Source organism: Lonchura striata, chromosome 2 (assembly GCF_050655825.1).
Source record: "Lonchura striata isolate lonStrDom1 chromosome 2, ASM5065582v1, whole genome shotgun sequence".
NCBI classification, from domain to species: Eukaryota; Metazoa; Chordata; class Aves; order Passeriformes; family Estrildidae; genus Lonchura; species Lonchura striata.
In genome coordinates, this window is record NC_140704.1 from 151,435,770 (window position 1) to 151,451,256 (window position 15,487).

The 15,487-nt window shown below is 40.8% G+C and overlaps 1 protein-coding gene across 1 annotated transcript in view; it reads right to left on the minus strand.

The window, feature by feature from the left end:
* The window catches only part of FAM135B (family with sequence similarity 135 member B), a 259,504-nt gene extending 258,639 nt beyond the window's left edge, over positions 1–865 (minus strand). The window contains exon 1 of the mRNA XM_077781909.2: positions 780–865. The gene's annotated coding sequence lies outside the window, so the exon portion shown is untranslated. The remainder of the gene's footprint in view (positions 1–779) is intronic.
* Positions 866–15,487: the final 14,622 nt, after the last annotated feature.

Here is a 15,487-nt window from a genome sequence, read left to right on the forward strand (position 1 = left end):
CCCAGGAAGAGGGAAAAAAAAAAACAACCCCAAACAAATCTGAATAGTCTCTTATTACAAAGTCTAATTCCATTTCTATTATTAGCATAATACAACTGTGTACAAACCCACAACTTACAGGGCAACTTTACACAAGCCACTGAGCTGGAAAGTCAAGCAGGGAATCAGCAAATAGACAAACAGATAACTCTTTTCATTTTGTTTGAATAATTTGTTTCAACAAGGCTTTATTACATCACGCCTCATTATGGATACTAATATACCAAGGTCCTCAAGGAAAGCTCATAGACTAACAACCCAATTTCCACATGCAGTACAAAAGAAATAATATTTTGTAATCTTCACACAACCCTTATTTATCAGTAAATGTCTTACACTGTTACCTTTGTCTCAACTAGACAACTAAAACAATAGGATGGTGAGAATACAATGCCATCATCACAGGGAAGACAATACATTAATGAAGTTACAGATAATGTGGTATTTCATCTTTTTGTCAACTTTTGACAGCTGATCTTGACACATCACTCAAAGAGGAGTCTTCAACTAATTTCAATTACAGGAAGACAATAATCAAAATTTTGCACAATAATGAGCCAACGTCAAGACTGACTGACAGCTTGGAGATTTGAGACATCTCCTTGCACAGAGAACAATATTGATCTACATCTATTTCCAAGTCTTACTTTATCCCTTTATGCTATTCAAATGCAAAATAACTTTTTGCTTTCTAAATCTGTTTTTCTCTATCTTCACCTTTCCTAGTTCAAATAACTTACCAGTTTCAGCAAGCTTGCTCTTCTGGGTGGCGGCTCTTAAAAATAAAAATACCTGCCTTAGGAGGCAGAGTGTTTGTAGGAGAAGCTCCACCACAATCTAGATTATGTTAAGTGGTGGGAAGGACTAAGATCCCAAACATGTGCATACATATTCATCTACACCCACAGCATCCTGGCAGCATTAGGTGAGCTTGTCCTGCTGCAAGTGGTGGCTCACATCAAACATTTTGTTTATGTGCAGCATTTTGAAGCTTGGATTTGTTTTGTTTCTTTTTCTGAAACCAGAACGATGAGGATAGCAACTGAATAGAATTTTCTTTTGAGATAACTACATTTTGCAATAATGAGATTCTGGTAAAACATATAAAAAATAAAACGTGGTGACAGCCTGAGTTAGATCTGGACAAACGGCATTCAGGTGTGTTTGTTGTTTTCTTTTTCTGCTTTCTCTTTCGTGGAACAGGACTATTCTGCTTTCTGTTTATGTGTCAGACCTGATATTTGAGAAACTGAGAGTCTAAGATCTGAAGTTGGAGCTGTACCTGATTAATTCCTCTGGAAAGGCAAAAAAAACCCCAAAAACCAACAATGAAACAATACAGTGGTCTTTTGGTGTCTTTAGTATTTTTTGTTTTGTTTTTGCATTTTCAACAACATGCAGCAGTTTTGGGGAATAAAATGAGCATCAGGGCTGCTTGTTGCACCTGAATCAGGAAAGCTGCTGTGAGTGTTTTTTGAAAATCAAAGGGATTTGATAGCTTTTGCCAGCTGAAGTTCTTTCTAATTCAGAAATCTTCTCTTTAGGGATAAAAATAGCACCGTGGAGACAGGGCTGTGTCCAGCCTGAAACAAGGCAGCACCTGGCAAGAACCTGCCGGTGCTAATGAGGTGATGTGCAAGCACGATGCTATCAGCTGCTCTGCTCCTGGGCAATGTGACTTTTCCTCTCGCCCTCTCTGCACAGAACCAGGCAAGCTCCTCGTGTCAGGACTTGCCATTTGTTGTATTTCTCCTGCATTTTCCAATCTCAGGTGCTGAGCTTTTCTTTTCTGCTCCCTGCTGTGAGGTTGTATTTCCAAAGAAATGCATTTCAAACTTGTTTCCATCTTTTTTTTTTAACCTTTAGTTCTTTATTTTTACTCCTGAAACAATTTTCAAGTGTTCCTGCCCCCTCCTCATTGTCCTAGCTTTTCAAGTTTCAGTCACATAGAAGCAGATTAGTTTGTGGTTTGTTGTTGTTTTGTTTTGGGGGTTTTTTTGTGATTTTTTTTTTTTTTTGTTTTGTTTTGTTTTTTTAACAAACAGAAGGACAGAGAAGATAAATTTATCAATTTTTGTCCCCCTGCAGGATTTAATGACTTCCTTACTATGCTTTTCTGGATCATTTCGGAGAGGGTTACCTGTGTGTACTTTCATTGGTTTAAAAACAGAATCCTAACTCCTAACATTTATTTACTAATCTGCATTATTACTTGGCTTAACTACTTCTGTTCCCTCTGTGGTGCTACCTTTCTTTTCTTCCAAGTATATTTATAGGCAGTTATCTCTAGCCTAATTTCATTAAGCAAGGTCTCAGACTCCCAATTGTCTCAGTGCATTTGCACATCCTATTCTTCATAGCTCCATAATTGAGGGCTGAAACATGGCTCTCCAGCCAACCTGACACCTGGGGAGAGTGTGGAAGAGCTTTCTCTTTTTAGGGAAGCAGCTGTACAGTCTGCTTCTCATGCTCTTCATCCTTCAGCAGGCACAGGCCAGACCCACAATATCTGCTTTCAAAGGAAAGCACATCACTGGTGCTCTGTATCCCACAGCTGCAGGGCCACAGTGATTCCACTCACAGCCCCAAATCAGTTGATGACAGCTCAGTACTCCAACCCAGAACAGCATCTTTTTGTTGGGAATACACCTACGTAGTTTCACACTTTCACCTAGGGAACAGAGCTCAAATCATAGACTCAGAATCACAGAGTGGTTTGGGTTTGAAGAGCCCTCAAAGATCTCCTTGTTCAGATCCCCCTTTCATAGACCAGGTTTCTCAGAGCTCCTTGAGAACTTCCAGGTGTGTATGTGAACAAAGTGATGGATTAACCACTTGCTTCAAAAGTAATTCCTGTGTCACGGGCTTTACTTAGGATTTTATCAGTCATGTGGGACCAGAGCCAGGAAAGCAAGAGTTAAATCATTAGCTCTGCTTAAGATTTTTGGTTAATTCTGGTTTTGGGCACTGCTATGGAGTGGAGATCTGTGTCAGAGAAGACCCCTACACACAAAAACAAATAACAGGACACTCACATTTCTGCTCCTGGAGAAGCCTGAGGTAAAGCAAACTGCAAGGAGCAGATGAGGCAATGAGAGCCAACATCTGAACTGGCGACCAGCTCAGCCTCAGTGCTGCTCTCAGTCAGCACTGACTGCTACATCCCTCCCAACCAAATGACCCAGGGAATCATGAAGATTAAAAGAAAGTAGTGTGCAAATACATGCAGCAGCTCATGGCTGAATGTAACAGCAGTTGCTGTTCATGGGAAAAAGATTTTCCATGCAAGTGCTCCATTTTTTTCAAAGGACATTGCAGACTACTGTAAATTCTAACTCCTGAAAGGCTGCAATTTTGTATTTAAGAAAGCAGATGGCTGGGATGGGATGTGGTAAAATTATATAGGATAATGAATGCTCTGGAGAAGCTTCCTCCTTTCTCATGTGTCCAGACAGTTGCTCAAAGAAATTAAGAAGTGAAGAATGAAAGGCAGATCAAAGGAATGTCATTTTTAAATCACCCATGTGATTAAACTGTAATTAATTGCTATAGGATGGGGATGAGGCAAAAAATGGCAGACTTTTAAATGGGAAAGGACATCTACGTAGATATCAGAAGCATCCCCAGTTATTTTTATTGATCATTAAAACTTTTAATTAAAATAATTCACCCTGTCAAAATATTAAGAAAGGATGCTAAATCTCATACTATAAAGCCTAGGAGAATTCTCAAATATTGTGGGCTCTGGACAAGTCCCAGCTCACAGAGCTGATTATTCACTTCTGTCAATTGTTAATTCTAACATTTCCATCCTACCCCATGGTTTCAAATGAATGGGGCTGAGCCTCACCTTCTCTTGGGATAATTGGAATTTCTTAGCCCCAACCCATATTGTCCTTGTGCCCAGAGCATCCAAGAACTGCAGGTGCTCAGGACGCATTGCTATTTATTACCTCAAAATACATTTCCATGGCCAATTGTATATGCTATTTGTCAGCTCAAAGCCCAGAATAGAAGATAAACTATATCCAATTATTTCCTGTTGGCCTCTCAGATATAAGAATTTCTAGATTCTCTTTAAAATAGCTTCTCTTCAAAACTTCTCACCTTCCTGGTTTCCCATTAGCTTGCTACTGACTTGGTTAAAAAAAAAATTCAAAGCAGCTTACCATGGAGACATGACTGTATATAGAACAAGTGTGACGTGTGGGAACCAAGGACTCAGTGCAGAGATATTATCTTTTTTGGATCGATTCATGGGAACTCCAGAAGTGGTTTCTGTCTCACATGTATCTTTGACCAGGTGATGTTGACGTCACTGTACATCTTCACATCCTCAGCTAAATGAAAAGGCTAATGACTTTAGCATTTTGATCAATAATGCCTTGAAACAGATTGGAGTCAATTTAGGCCAGGGCAAATTAATACAGTGAATCCCTGGGGAACCACCCTGTAGCTCTTCAGAACAGGTTACAGCAAAGCATTGTACACAGCCTGCCTTGATCCTGCTGCTCTGATTCTGGGGAAACTGCTCCCAGGCAAGACAGACTAAACCTCCTCCCTCTTTAATTTGACTCCTTAGGGTGCCAATTAGCACAGGGTGATAGGCACACCAGTATGGTGAGAAATCAATTGTATGCCCAAAGGTAGAGCTGAAACTCATTTCCTGCTAGGACAAAAAAAAAAAAATCATCCAACTTTGTTGCTGCAGAAATTAAAAACCTCAGTGAAACGGCACAAACTTGAACACATCTAACTTTAGTTCTTGAACTTTAAGTAGATTCATTTTCTAGCTGCTATTAGATTAAACATTATAAAGATCAAACTTTATTTTCAAGTGGGTTGCTTTTTAGTAGGTCTGGTTAATTAATTTTGTCATTTTCTCCTGCATATCTTACAGATTTGAGCCTACAGCAGAAGCAAGTAAGAGACAGCTAAAAGCATATTTATCACTGACATAGCAGTGTGGGGGAATGCAGCAGATTACACTGCAACAGTAGGAATCACTCCAGAATGACTCTTGGACCATTCATGGTTTTCACTTGTTTACCTTGTCAGATTTTTCTCTTTTAAATTGTCACCTGCAGTTGAATCACCCACCATTAGTTACATAGGATCCATTTTGATGGCTCAGGTGTGCCCAACACATGATTAACCAGACGCTGTTGGTATCCTCATCCAGCTGTATTTTCCAACAGCTAATTCCTTCCTCCTGCAGGAGCTCAAGATCCCAAAACCATGTCTGATGCCTTTGTTTTGCACATGCAGACTAGAAGCACTGTTACCTCTGCACTGCGGGTGCAGCCCTGTGTATTTACACACACGTGTATCAGAGCAACTGCATCCATGCCACACTCCCCTAAAAGCATCTCTTCTGCAGACTCATCTAAAAGCAACACTGATTTTACCTCTCCCAGTGTTCAGAGGGCTGGGTTGGGCTGAACAGACCAGGTGTTTCCTCCAGCTACCTACACATTCCAGTGTTTTGTTGGACATAAGATATGTGCTCTGTGCTTGCATATGCTGTACTGTGAGTCAACAGGATTTCAGGATGACAGCCCTCAAAATCACAACTTGCAAATTCCTTCTTTTGCTCCTAATTTTATCCATGATGCCCCAGAAATAACAGGAGTAACTCCAGGCACTTAAGTCACTGCATCCTTTGTATCCTGTGTACAATTTTTTTGCTTTGAGGGGTCAGTAGCTGAAGGTCTAAATGATATCTAACCTAGGGAGGACACAAGAGTCAGCAATTCCTCTTCAGTTAGGAAGCATTTCAAACTCTATTTTCTGTATCCAGGCTCCTTACAAAGGGCAGCTGGAGCAGTCACAGTGATGTCTTTCATTCAAAAATTCAATGAATATACTATTCACAATCATATGGCAGATTCTGAAGATTACTTCCCTTTCCCTGCTTCTATTGATCTTAGTCCACATTTCCTTGCCTCAATTTGCCCAAAGGGTTTTTGTTCCCTGAAATACTGAGAGCAACTTTGTAAGTGGTGTGCACCTCATGTTGAAGTTGGAATTTTGGAGAGAGAATCTAGAAAACATTATGTGAACCCAGTGACTACACAGAATTCCCTCCACCTTCCCCCAATACTTCCTTAATTTATATTTTCTCTCCCAGGTGCTCAGTGAAACAAAGGATAGAAAGGTTTTCCCTTCTTTGTCCTAAGGGGAGATTTACCATTAAGCAAAGTGATCACACTCACTCTCTTTTAACCTAAAGAATTTATCACCATGTAAATAAAAGTGAATGTGCTTCAATAAACTACAGAAGGGGAACTATTCCACAGTGCCTTTGTGAGCAATACCAGGTGCTTAAGCTCTTTGCCTCAGATTTGGAGCTCTGATTCTATGTTCCCTTTAGGCAGAAAAAGAAGTTAAATCTCTCAAACCTCCAGCTACTGATGTGTTGGATTAAAGGATGTTATAACATCTCTATGTGTCCTGCTCCTGTAAGGGATACTCCAAGCCTTTCTACCAGACTGAGAGATACAGGGAGATGATCACCATGAGAGATTGTTAATTTGGTTAAACATTTAAGTAAATTAGGATTTACAAAACTAGGACACTTCTAAACACGTTTAAGAGAAGAGCAGTGAGTGCCTTAGGAATTTACCTCCTGGAACTCAGTGTCTGCAACCTTGGTACTTCCAGAGTAAGGCAGCTGAGCCTTACTCAGAGATTTACTAAGCAGGCACACCAAAGCAAGCAGGTAGCAAGGTTTACTCACCAAAGTTCTTCTGTTCCCCTGTCTCTGCTCATCATTAGTTTTCCAGAGCTGGTCTCTCTGCCTTTGCAGTTTATTTCAAGTAGCCATATGCTGTTAACAGAAATGTAACTGCTGTTAACAGTCACAGGAGGAGAGTGGAAATGCTGTTTTACTATGAAGAGCAACTTATACTACTGCCCATTTGATGTGGTATTTACTGGCTAGTTATTCCATGTGACTGTCCTGGGAAAGTGGGAATGAAAGCAGCTTCTCAGCTGTGCACCAGAAAAGCTGGATATGGTGTTAACAAGAGTGCTTTACTGAGGTTTTATCCCTCAACACTGATTATCATTCATTTTTCATAATGATCCCAGCCAAACTTGTGATCTAACATTGATCAGATTGTTCTTTCCATCCTGCCTCTGATGCAGAGCTGCACTCAGCTGGTTGTTACCTTTTAATTTTAGCCAGGACGGAAATTCTTCTTTCTATATATGTTATTTTTTAAACAAAACTCTCTCAAATAGTATTTCTACTACCTTGGCTGTGCACACAGGTAAAAAAATTCCCCTCTTCTTCTCAGTTCTATTCTTTGGCTACCACGGATTTCCATTTGCACATTCCCTCTGCTGCAGCTAATCTGGGCACATTGCTCTCATTGAGCTCCCTTTGATCATTTAATCTTCCTCTACACACCAGAAACAAGATCTTTTAAGCAGACTGATAATTTATGCCCCATCCCATTTAACTGTCTCATTAATATCTCAAAGCCAAAGCAGTTTGTGCAGTCCTTCCTCAGGTTTCACACTAAGGCACTGAGGCACAGTGCTGCTCCCAGCTTTCCTGCAAGTGATGGCAGCCACCTCTTGCTCTGCCATGATCAGCAGGATGCTGCCAGAGCTGGGATCCAGCTTTACTGCTCCTCAGAGGTGCCATCACATCCCATTCAAACACTGGTAGAGTTGTAATCACACGGGATTGATAATCACCACTTACCTAACACACCTGCTCTTACCACCAGCCAAAGAGATAAAGCTAAATGTTTTGTTTCAAAGGTTGCCAGTCTCATTATGTTTTTTTTTTTTCCTTTATAAGTTTCTCCAGTGACTCCATTTGCATTAGAAAACTTGTGATTTTAAGAATCTGACTGGATCTCTGTGAATTATTTGAGTAACTTTTATATGAAAGCTTTAAATTAACACACTCTGCCTTCTTTATCAGGTGAATATTTCCAATTCAGAGCCAATGGCTTTGTATCTGGGATTAATATGTGAACTCTGAAAAAATATTACCCAGAGAAATACTGAGGTCTAACAAGCAGAAGAACATGGATCTATTCTCTCTTTAAGGAGTCTGTGCAGCACCTAGGATAAATTCCTCTAAAGAAGAAACAGACACATGCAGTGGTTTAAGGTAAGTATCTGAAATTTAGCAGTATGACTAGGGACTTTTAAGTGTGTCATTAATTTTTACAGTTGAGATTCAAGGGTATAAACTTCTGTAAATTCACTAACCGTAATAAAATTCTATTTTGGATTGTGGATATAACTATTTGTGATTTCTTCCTTTTCTCCTCAGCAGGGAGCTTTTCCACTGGAATGCCTGCATAAACTTTTTTCCCCCCACTTTCCCTTCTTTTATGTATTTTTGTTTCAGGTATCATGAACAAACTTTGAATTAATTATTTTTTCCAGAGTTTCACTTTACAATCCATTTGCTATGCTGTGCACATCTTTAAAAGGCACTTCTGGGATATCTTCTTGCTTTGCTGTTACACCTTTATAGTGTTGAATAAATCAATAAGGATTTCTTTTGTTGGTTTTCATGTTAAACTTCCTGCATGGTTACACCTAAAAGGGAAAGAAATGCTTCCAGGGGAAGCAATGTGCTTGCGGCCCCACACAACTCAGATTTACAGCTGGGGTTTCTTCTCAGGTCTAGCAATTTTTGTTTGTAGGCTGATAGTTCCCAGAGAAAAAGATGATTGCAGATACAAACAAGTGATGTGAAGAAATAGCACACAGACAATTTTCCTCACTCCAGTGCATCCTATTGAGACAGAAATTAATGAATAAGTGAGGTCATGGTTTAAATATGGTTCAGATTAGTCATGAACTAAATCTGTCCCTAATAAAAACGTCCCAGCAGCCTGTGTAAAGCATACCTGATAGTCACACAAGCCTCCTAAAGAGGCCTAATTATCACCTTGTTTGGGTTTTTTTGGTTTTTTTTAAATGATAGGTAGGAAGAAGGACTGCTGCTTCTCTCATACATTTCCCCTGTCATGACAGCTGATGTGCTGTAACCACCCCATAACAGAGCAGGGCTTGTCATTGCCTCTCAGGAATGTGAATTGCCACAGAATTAGTGCAAAAGACCACAAAAAGAAGTTGCCATCTTTGGCTGAACCTGAAATAACACCATCATTTTCATTGTAGATATCCCTGAAATATTTCAGTCTTGAGTTGCTACCATGGAAAAAGCAAAAATTATTACTTCCTTGGAGTGTTACTTTCTGTTTTCTGCTTTTTCTTCTGTGCTAAACTCCTTGATCTGTGTGCTGATTTTGAGAGGATTGGGGCAGGGGGAGAATAAATGGACATGTGTTTTCTCAGGTCCATTCTCTTTCTTTGATACAGCCTTATTCTCTCCTAATAAACGTTCTCTGTTGAGTCCTATTTGCTCCAGTATTCTGCTCTTCCCTGTTACAGAAAATTTCAAAGCAGAAGTGAAGCTGGGACAAGGCCTGCCCTACAAGAGCCAAGCACAGGGGAGGATGAGGAGAGAGAAATCAGTGGGATTGGGAAAGAATTCCTTCAATCAAACAATCTCAGCTGACCCCAGAGAAGGGCAACAGAGCTGGGGAAGGGTCTGGAGCACAAGATTGATGAGGAGCAACTGAGAGAGGTGGGGGTGTTTATTTTGGAGAAAACAGGCTCAGGATGGACTTTCTTGCTCTCTCAAACTACCTGAAAAATGTTGTAACCAGGTGGAGGTTGGTCTCTTATCCCAAGTAACAATCATTAAGACAAGAGGAAGCAGCCTCAAGTTACACCAGGGGAGGTTTGGATTGGATATTCGAGAAAATTTCTTCACCAAAAAGTTGTCAAGCACTGGAACAAGCTGTCCATGGAAATAGTGGAACCACCAACCCTCAAGATATTTAAAAATTGTATAGATGTGGTTCTTGGGAACATGGTTTAATGTTTGAATTGGCAGTGCTGGATCAATAGTTGGACTCAATGATCTTAAAGGTCCTTTTCAATCTAAATGATTCTATGATTTGATGTACATTAAATTCAGTGAGGCTGCTCCAGATCAGCACAGATTTTAATCAGGCTGCCAGAGTGTGTCCTATTGAGTACAGGCTCCCATTTACAGCCAGCTGTACACCTGAACTGTTCCAATGAAGCTGCTGAGAGCTGATGTTTGAGCAGGGTCCATCTTCATTCTGCTCACAGCTGTCATTAGCATTTCCAGGTTTATTCACAGCATACCCACAGTCCCAGGCTCTGCTTGTGAAACTAATGGCATGCTAATCAACACTGTTCTGTGCATGTTGTTTAGCATGCCTGACAGGGTTATATATTTGAAAAAGCAACATGTTGGAGAAGGAAAACACCTTATATAACTTCCTCTTCTGATGTTCAAGTGGTACCTGTTTTGAAGAATGCAGGGAGCTGAATCTTCTGTCTGCAACATCCAACTTATGAGAGTTTTGACCTAATCATGCTAATGATGCCTGCCATGCCAGTGTTTTGCTCAGAATCAAAGAAATTGAAGTAGTGAAGTTTTAAAATAGCTTGACACAAAGCAGCATACATAGCACAGGTGGCAAAAGGCCTGCAAGGGGTGAAATGGAGAGGACGTGTAAAGAGACTTAGCTCACACAGTTTAAATGAAGGGAAGACGTGGTTGAGGGAAAATGAAAATCTGAGACAATTTTTCAAGAGAAAATTAGGTAAGGGCAAGAGCAATCTGTTCCAGGCTGCCCTGAAATACATTCCAGAAAGTTTTTGCCTTATATTTGGTGAGGAAGCTTTCATAAAAGGAATAATTTTCCACTGAAAGCCATTTAATCATCAGAAGGCACCCAACAAAACTCCCAGGCTACTCTTGGTTGTGAGTGAGCTGTTCTTATTGCTGAACACTCAAAGGGCTTTAGGAAATATCATCAACAGAATTGTGTAGGATCAATACCCTCAAGCAAGTGAGTGCCTATAGTGAGAATGAAAACACACCCAACTCTTAGCCAATACTGGGAATATCTCTGGTCTTCCACAGCTGGAAGTATGGAAACTTTATCAGATTGAAGATAAAGGTTTTGGACTAGTAAAAAACTCATCTCCTCCAATATGAAGACCAAAGCAATATATAAAACATACAGGATGCCTTCTTCAGACATTATGACCCACATAAGGAGATTGAAGTGAAAAACCCACCTTCAGAGGGGAAAAATGAAGCTGTACTTGGTGAGATGGAAGAGGTCCTCTAGTTTCAGCTGCTAACACTGTTAATGAGATTTCCTTTGGAAACTCTTATTATACATATATATATTTACAGGAAACAGTGAACTCAAATGGTTTAACAAGGCTTCAAGCTGGAATAGGTGGAAAAATTGCTGCCTCTTCCCTGCTAAGACAGATCAAAGGGAAAGGTAAAGGGAGTGACTAAGAGATGCCAATCTTGCCTTCCCAGATTTTTTATGTATCTATTTTCTCTGTGCAGGAGAGACCTTAAACACTTACTCAGAAATAGGAAAGAAATGCAATGGGAAGCCTGGCCCCTGCACTGATGGATGCAGCTGTGCTGTAGCACAGGGAGATCTCCATTTTCCCAGGGAGGGAACATACTTCCTCTGTAAATGGTTCTAATTATGCTCTAATTACTGTACCTGGAGGAAATCCTTCAGGTGCTTTGCACTGAGGTGTCACCTGTAAATGTTGATGAACAGCTGCAAATTGTTGTCAGTCATTAGGCTACTGATGAAAATGTCACCAGCCAGCTCCATCACTTTAACAGCCCCTCGGTTTCCTTCACTGACTTTTCTTTGTTCTGCAGTTTATAGATTAGTTTATAGACATAGGATTAGATCAGCATCTCCCTCTGAGAGGAGAGGTTGTGGCATACTCAGGTGCTTCAGACAGGGGTCTGCAAATAGGGTAAGACTGGTGAGGCCCTGGCACAGGCTGCCTGGAAAAGCTGTGGATGCCTCATCCCTGGAAGTGTTCCAGTTGGATGAGGTTTTTACCTCATCTACTGGAAGTTGTCCCTGCCCATGGCAGGGGGTTGGAACAAGGTGATCTTTATGGTCCCTTCCAACCCCAGCCCCTCTATGATTCTGTGGTGATACACTGAGCATGAGCTTAAATGGATCACAGCTGAATTTGTGGGTTCAGCTGGGACATCACCTGCTCTGCCACCTTTCCCACAGAGGTGGCCATTTGAGTTAAGATGGAGACCAGACAAGTAGAAGTTAAAGTGCCCACCATGAATCCTGAGTCCCCTGGCTCTCTGCCATGGGAGCTTTGTTGCTCAATTTTTACTCCCATTAACAAGATTACAAGATACTACAAATGTGTGAGACATCAGTTCTAGGTAGGACATTCTTTTGACAAGTCTTAATGTTTGATGAAAAGTCCTGAGTCAGACAGCTTTTCACCCATTTTACTGCCACATGTATAAAAGATATGAAATCACAGCAGGACTGTTAACCAATTTTGATCTGGGAAAAGGAGGAGCTAGGATGAAGACATATCCTGAGGTCATGCTGTAGCACTGATGGTACAGAATCAGTTCTAAACATGTCCTCCATTCCTTGATTGATCCAATGGAGAATATTTTATAAAATCATTTGGCTGTGAAAAAAAAAAAAGTCTTAAGTGCCAAATATTAGTTCTTATGTTGCTGTGGGACCTGTGTCTAGTATGAGCCCTTAGTTTTTTATTTGCATGCCAAAGAGACACAGGACATGTGTAGGTGGAATAATCTTGGATGTTCTGGTTTTTCAGGAATATGTTTTTGCTTCTGGAAGACCTGGTATAGCTCCTGTTAAATCACAAGAATCCATCAATGCTAAAACATTCCATTTGGCAAGGAGCTCTGGAAGACTGTCATACTGGAGACCTGGAGGAGTAACTTTCTAGGTCTTTCTAAGTGCACCTGCAAACATGATTAAATCTATTTGCTGAAGGCCTAGGGACATCAGATTGGTGTAGCACTGAAAATACTCTCTAGTTCAGGTTGTGTGAATGAATGCTTACAGAATAAACGTCTTGAAGATAGGAAGTGAACATACAATGGAATACTGGATTTTTTAAAACTAGTTATGCACAGTCCAGTGCAAAAATGTTCATTAAAAATAGAGCACAGTCCTGGCATCATTATTGTTCTTTCATTTGTGAGAACAGCCCCTCTACCATTCAATAGAAATTACCATAAAAAACAGATAATTTTTCACTCTTCAGAGTATTTCTCTCAATGTAGGCTTTGTTCAGATATTAAAATATTTAAGCCATCTCTAAGTGTGACTGGAAAGATTTTTTCTGCCCACTACAGTGAATGGATCATAAGGAGGAGATGGTGAGGCTGCACTGTGCTGTGCACACGCCATTGCTGGCTGCACCACCCTCCCCAGTCCCTCACTAGGAAACACCCCTTTTTCTACACCAGAGGTAAAAAGAAGACCTAAAACCTTCTCAGAAATCAACCTCTTTTTATACTTCCACACACCCATTTAGCAGCAGCACCATCACGGACACGATTCTGAGAAGACAGAGAGAGGCAGGAAAATCCAAATGAGGGCAATCACTGGGTGGTTCAGCCTTCAGAACCAGAAAAACAACCTAACATCTGGTTTTTAAAGCGGAAGGGGAGCAGAAAGCCACACCCAGGGCATCCTCCAGTGCACCAGAACTTCTAGCTGGTCAGTCTGCACAAGACAACAGCGCATGCAGAGCACTGAGCCACAATGAACATCCTCACACAGAGACAGCAACACTCTGTAGCATGCATATAAAATCATGTGTAAACAGAAAGACCTGGGAAGCATGAAGCAGGAAGACAGAGCAGCAATAATTGGTTTAATCCAGCCAAGGACTTGGCGGTGCTGGCACTCAGGGCACTGCCAGCACCCGGTGGATTCAGCAGCAGAGCCCAGATTGGTTTCTGCTGTAGGAGGCAATTTCACACTGGTGAAGGGCATTTACTTTGAAGCAAGAGCCTTGCTGTGTACTCTGTGTTTTTGTTGAAATAGCAACAAACTGGCTTTAGATATACTTCAGGGTAGCTGACAACAGAGTTTGACCTGACTTCAACAAAGCTACATCTTATTAAAGGGGAAGGGATGCTATTCACAAGGAGGGAGAGCTCAATGTGCCTGTTTTTGTACAGCTGTTAAGGCAAGAAGGTTCCTGATCCATGACCAGAGCTCCTGGGCATTACAAAATACTAATTATAAAATCCATCTATGTGACAATACGAGTCTAAAACACAAGCTGAAGCCCTTCTCAGTAACTTTCTCACATTTGGAATGAACCACAGACAGTCTGAAACAGAAAATTGTAAAGGTCCTGCAAAGCTATCTGAAGTCAAGTTTTGGGTAAGTGCTACAGGACTTGCAGAAATATTTGTAAGATTTGCTGTAATTCAGCAAAATAATTGCTTATGCTTTGCTGTGTTGTAACAACTAGTTCATAAAATTAATTGGTTTCCTTTCAAAATACTAAGAAATGTAGATTGGCCAAAGATTTGCTCTGGGTGTAAATACGATGGAAAGATAAGTGAATGAGCTGCTCAGAGCTGTGCTTTTTCCCAGCCTCTGATCTGGACCTCATCTGTACAAGACCCTGCATAGGATCACTGCCAGCTGGGAGCACTATGTGTTGTGTGGCTATAGAGAGTGTGCAAGAGGTTTTGTCAAGACTTTTTAATGTTTTGTTGTTGATGATATATTTTCTGTTTTGCTTTTAATGAAAACCACAATTCTGAAAGTTATATTCTCCTCTATCTGTCCCTTATTTTCTGAAGAAATGAGGTTATGACATAGATATTCTCAAGTTTAGGAATTTGTTTCTGTTGCATGATATACAAGGGCATCCTTTGAGCCTTATTTTGCTTTTCTTGTGGGGGAAAAAAAAAAAAAAAAAGCTGCTCTTATCCTTCTATCCAGAAAGTAGTTTCCTTCAGTAAAAAATATTCCTCTACTACAGGCTCTGTTTTAATCTGCTTTGTTGCCTGCCCAGTCCAACTGTCTTTCCTTCCAGTCTGATGTCACTTGGGGTCCTTGGACTTTGCCCTCAGATTTTTTGTCTTGCAACCCTCCACTGTTGGCTTTAGCCAGAATCTCCTCTCCTTCATTGTGGTCCCTGCTCAAAAAGCAGCCCTGAACACAAGCCACAGGTTTTCTGTTGTTATCATTCACTCTCTGTCAACACCTTCTGCTGTCAACACCCTTTATCTCCAGTTTTCCAGAGATAGGAGGGATGGGATTGAATTCCAGATTCAAGCACCTACATATAGATGTCAGCATGTAGGTGTTCAACTTTCCCTGAAGTCAGCAGAGATTTGGCCAGTCAGTCAATCAAGTCTAGAGAACAGTTCATCTCTCCTCTCCCCTGGGTCTGTGTGTGCATGCTAACACTCACCTGATGAAGCTTTGCCCAGCTGATGTGGATGGTGACACTCAGGCAGACCTTGGCTCCTGTGATAGTCCCGTGATGGGGTCAGCGG